Genomic DNA, 5997 nt, shown 5'->3' on the forward strand with positions numbered 1-5997 from the left:
TGCCACCAATACAAGATGTATATGGGGGGATTGCTGAACACGCCTAACATTTACCTACATTAAAGCGGCAACCATGTGTGTATTATCCGGCAACATCAGAATGGACAATTTGTTTTAACAGCTTTATGATTTTGCTATCTATATACAGCAACATGGCTATTCGAAGCACACACATTTCCACCACCCCTCATCCTTAAAGTTACTCTCCTGAAAAATCGTCTGTTGCTCTAGATACACTGGGACCCTTTCCGACAGGAAATATCGGTTTACACTATTTGCAATGTAATAAGCCGCGCATCGGAGCAAGTTAAACCATTCTTACCTCTTGAGTCCAAGCAGATGGAAGCTACTCATTCTGGAGAAGCCAGGGGGTTCACACTTTTGCATTCCAGCAAACTCTGTGTTGGGGTGTGGCTAGTGGCATAGCGAGTCCCACCAGTGCCCAGGAGTGATGTGGCTGCCTTGCGCTGCCCTTGCGCTGCTTTCTTGGACAGTATTGGGACTGCAGGGTGCCTGAGCTGCCATCCCCCTCCTGGGTGGACGCCCAGGAGAAGAAGACGAAGAAGAAGAAGAAGAAGAAGAAGAAGAAGAAGAAGAAGAAGAAGAAGAAGAAGAAGAAGAAGAAGAGGAGTAGTAGTAGTAGTAGTAGTAGTAGTAGTAGTAGTAGTTTGGATTTGATATCCCACTTTATTACTACCCGAAGGAGTCTCAAAGTGGCTTACATTCTCCTTTCCCTTCCTCCCCCACAACAAACACTCTGTGAGGTGAGTGGGGCTGAGAGACTTCAGAGAAGTGTGACTGGCCCAAGGTCACCCAGCAGCTGCATGTGGAGGAGCGGGGAATCGAACCCGGTTCACCAGATTACGAGTCCACCGCTCTTAACCACTACACATAGGCGCCGACTCCATGGGGCTTGAGGGGGCCCGAGCCCCCTCAAAAATTTGTTTGGGGGGGCTCCGCCCCCCCAATAATCTCAGGCACCCCTCCAGCAGAGTGCCACCGCCGCCCCTGCCCCAGCCCAAAATGCACAGGGTCGGGCTGCATGCCTCCTGCCCTCCCTCCCGAGCAAAAGCTCCACCCAATTTCCTTCGGAGCTGATTAATAGGCGCAGCACGCTCTCCCCTATTCGCTCATGAGGAGGCGGCGCCACTTTATCTGCATATTCATGAGCTTATTTATTATTCATGAGCTTTCGCGGGCTCCCCCAATATTTTTTATAAGTCGGCGCCCCTGCCACTACACCACACTGGGAGGGACGTGGTGGCTCAGGCATCCTGCAGGCCCAGTGCTGCCTAGGGCTATCTACGCCTCCTGCACCCCCCTAGTCACACTGCTGGGAGTGGTGCATGCTGTGCTCCACCTCACCTGCCTTGTGCCCAGGTGAACCTCACAGAAGGCTACAAGAGTTTCAGTGAAGGAGGTTAACTTTTCCAAGCTACTGAGCCTATGGGAAAGTAGTGGGGACTTCTTGGGTTCTTGTAATATGTACAGTGGTACCTCAGGTTACAAACACTCCAGGTTACAAACGCTTCAGGTTACAGACTCTGTTAACCCAGAAGTAGTACCTCGGGTTAAGAACTTTACCTCAGGATGAGAACAGAAATTGTGCTCCGGTGGCGTGGCAGCAGCGGGAGGCCCCATTAGCTAAAGTGGTGCCTCAGGTTAAGAACAGTGTCAGGTTAAGAACAGACCTCCGGAACTAAGTAAATTCTTAACCAGAGGTACCACTTTATTCATTTACTATACATGTGGAGTAAGTGGGAAGAAGGCAGACCCAAGTGGTGCTCCCAGACAGGGAGTTTGCTTTTTCAAAAGGGTTGTAGGGATATTTCAAATGGGTCATTGGCAACAGCCTTTTTTAACATCTGATTTTCTGCAGAAAATGTAAATCCTTATTAACATTACAACAATGCCATGTGGACTTGGTAGAATGAGAAGGTGCTGAAAGTACTTCACAGTTAGTCTGTAAAGAAGAAAAAGAATTCTCAGAAGTTTAGAGTACAAGCGCCAAGGGATGTTTCAACAAGAAAAAATGTAAAGCATTATGTACTAGAATCTATAGCACCTCCTTTGAAAAGTGTAACAAGCATTTAACAACAGAAACAGCAAGATTCAGCCAGGCGGCTGCAGTGTGACTCCCCTCGGTTTGTGTATTGGAGCATTTGCAAACAAGGTTTACTCTAATCTGTTCCCCCAGAGAGTTTCACAAAAGCATGCAGCTTTAATCTGATCAAATAAATTAGTGCTCTTGGGCTGTCCCACTGAAAATCTAATCCTCACCTTCAAAAAATAAAAGGCGGGGGGGGGGGAGAGAGAGAAATCCCATTTTGGTTAAATGTTTAGAACTTCCCCAGCCAAGGGTGAATGGGCAGCTTAAAACAGAGAGGAATCTCCGTGACACCATGACCCAAAGTAGTGTTTCTTTGAATTGCTTCAAAAGAATACAGTATAAGTTGATTAATTTATTAAAATATGGATGGCTGATCAATTTGTTATAAATTTTCATGCATTTGCAAAACGATTTGCAAGCTGCTTTGATTTTCATTCTCTTTAGAAAATAATTCTAATTTCAGATTTAAAACAGTAGCAATTCAACAATCAGCTGCAATTCAATGATCAGCTAAAAACTCTTTGAGGAACAGCATTCCAGAATCTGATGAACAATAATTCAGATACTCTTTGTGAGATACAGAAGGGAGCATGAAATAGCTGTTCTGTCTTTAAAATCCAATTGTCAGTATATGATTAAGGGAAATCTGACAGGGCAATTCTATCCATGTTTACTTGGTGAGGAACATGTGGAAGGACTCTCTCTCCTCCACAGGATTGTAATTGCATGAGGGGTAAAATGTTCTCTGGAAGCTGATTAAACCATGCAGTCTATGTGGCTCTCTCCAGGAACCCTCATCTAATGCCTACCTTGTCCTATCTAGACCACAGAAAGACCTCCTTAATCATCTGAGTTGCTTTTAACCTCTGTCAGTTGTGCTTATATTATTTATTAGTATTTTAACTCATTTTTACTATTTTTTCTGGTGTTTGTTCTAGTGTTTTTGTGAAGTCCAGTGCATAAGGGGAGTGTTTTCTTCTTGTCTTGCAAACTAACTAGAGGCTGAATGCACACCAAACATTTAAAGTACATTTCTCCACAAAGAATCATGGGAACTGCAGTTTACCCCCCACACACACACACACACAAGCAGCAAGCTCCCCTCTCTGTTTGTTTCCGAAAACCAGAAGAGGGCTGAAATGGGCAGAGTGTTGACAGGCTTCATGGAGGCGCACTCTCTGATTGCTTGGGGAAAGCTCTGGAGATGAGGGTACTTAGACAGCTGTCAGAAGAGGGGACTTTCAGTCTCGGCAACTGATTTTGTGGAGCAAAAGCCAAGCCTTATGAGGAACGGTTGAAGGAGCTGGGTATGTTTAGCCTAGGAAAGAGGAAACTGAGAGGAGGCAGCCATCCTCAAATATCTGAAGGGCTGTCACATGGAGGATGGAGCAGGTTTGTTTTCTCCTGCTCTGGAGGGCAAGACTCAAACCAATGGCTTCAGGTTGCAGGAAAGTAAAGGTAAAGGGACCCCTGACCATTAGGTCTAGTCGTGGCTGACTCTGGGGTTGCGGCACTCATCTCGCTTTATTGGCCGAGGGAGCCGGCGTACAGCTTCCGGGTCATGTGACCAGCATAACTAAGCCGCTTCTGGCGAACCAGAGCAGTGCACGGAAACGCCGTTTACCTTCCCAGCGGAGTGGTACCTATTTATCTACTTGCAGTTGGGTGTGCTTTAGAACTGCTAGGTGGGCAGGAGCAGGGACCGAGCAATGGGAGCTCACCCCGTGGAGGGTATTCGAACCGCTGACCTTCTGATCGGCAAGTCCTAGGCTCTGTGGTTTAACCCACAGCGCCACCCGCATCCCTTGCAGGAAAGTAAGTTCCAGCTAAACATACAAAAAACACCCTTCTGACACCAAGAGCTGTTTGACAGTGAAACAGTCTCCCTCAGGAGGTTATGGGCTCTCCTTCGTTTGAGGTCTTCAAGCAGAGGTTGGGTGGCCATCTGTCATGGGTGCTTTAGCTGAGATTCCTGCATTGCAGGGGGCTGGACTAGATGTCCCCAAGGTCCCTTTCAACTCTTAAGATTCTATGAAAACCACCAGGAATAATGTGCTCATTAGGCCTGACACTCAGCCATGTCTGTGGAGATCGTGCTTATGCTAATGAAGAGTTAACTCCAGCTATGTACTGTGCGATTACTGAGCATACTCTGACAGTAGGCCGGTCCTGGCTCAAACAACAACGGGGATTTAAGCATCCTCCAGACCCGACCCGTCTCTGGCTTCAATTTTATAGAAAGCAGCTCTCTCCCACTCCAGGTGCCTCCTCTGCCTTATCTCTCAGGATGGTGTTATCCAGACTCATTTTTCACACTTGGAGAAGCCAGAGAGGGAAAAGTCCACAGTCCAGGCCACTTTCTGAAGTTTTTTGATCTGGTGTTACAATGAGCATCCATGGTTTGAGTATGTGGATGGATGGAGCTGTGGTCACCTTGTGGAAGCAACTTCTAAATAGGTAGCTTAGGGCTGCAATCCTGCACAGGGAGCTGGCCACTGCAGGCATGCACTTCCCTGGGAGTAAGCCACATTGACCATAGTTCTGAATTGCCGAGCATTTTAAGTAGTGCTGCCTCACAACACCATCCATACATTATCGGTATGCCTGGAAGAGATTGTATAGGGTTGCCATATGTCAAACAGTGAAAATCCGTACATTTCAGTGATTTCTGCCTGGACACTGCTTCCGACTGGATATATCCAGGAAATTCCGGGTGTATGGCAACCCTAGATACTGATATTGTAACAACCTGAATTTTAATATATTAGAACCAGGCAAAGTGTGACAAGGGACAAAAGAGACTTAAGCAAGTCCTAAAAAAGATTTGTGTGCTTTATGGATGGTCCCCGGCAGTACAATCCAGTATATGCTTAAAAGGTAAAGGTAAAGGACCCCTGACCACTGAGCCTAGGGCTCGCCGATCAGAAGGTTGGCGGTTCGAATCCCTGTGACGGGGTGAGCTCCCGTTGCTCAGTCCCTGTTCCTGCTGACCTAAAAGTTCGAAAGCACATCAAGTGCAAGTAGATAAATAGGTACTGCTCCAGTGGGAAGGTAAATGGTGTTTCCATGCGCTGCTCTGGTTCACCAGAACCAGCTTAGTCATGCTGGCCACATGACCCGGAAGCTGTCTGTGGACAAACGCTAGTTCCCTTGGCCAGTAATGCAAGATGAGCGCCGCAACCCCAGAGTCGTCCGCGACTGGACTTAACGGTCAGTGGTCCCTTTACCTTTACCCTTGAACATACTGGGATTTTACTTCTGGGCAAACATGCATAGGATTACACTGGTCAATGCTTCATGGCTAAATTCTTAAGTCTGTTCAAGCAAAAGCCTCTGTTTGATTTGCACTGCAGCCTTATGCATATCTGTACAGTTGAATGGGGCTTGCATCTGCCCACATTGCAATACTATAACGCTCCATCTTAATCCTGCAGTATAGATTTTGCAGCCCAATCCTATGCATGTTGGGACCTGATCCTATGCATTTAGTCCCCTGCATTCACTGTCACCTCCAAGTACGCATAGGATCACAGTCTCCGTTTGTTAACTTGCAATACAGACCTTTACATTTCTACTCTGAAGTAAGTTCCACTTAGTTCCATGGGGCTCACTGGGATGTGGGTACAGGACTGCTGCCTTTATCTGTTAAAGTTAAGACCACATTTAAATTAAAGCTGTGCTTCTCAAAACCAAGGTCATTAACAGATTCAGTGTCTACAGAACAATACCAGATAGTAGCAGTGTAAGGTCTGGACAGAAATCACGGGCTTTGCTAAAAGCATTTTTAACAGAGGGAGTGAAAAGGTCACCCAGCCACGTTTGCCTGTAAAATGCCAATTTATTTTAATACTTAAAAAAAAAAAAAAACACGCACGCACACAAATAAA

This window comes from Podarcis liolepis, assembly GCF_965112155.1.
Source record: "Podarcis liolepis genome assembly, chromosome: 3".
Classification (NCBI taxonomy): Eukaryota; Metazoa; Chordata; class Lepidosauria; order Squamata; family Lacertidae; genus Podarcis; species Podarcis liolepis.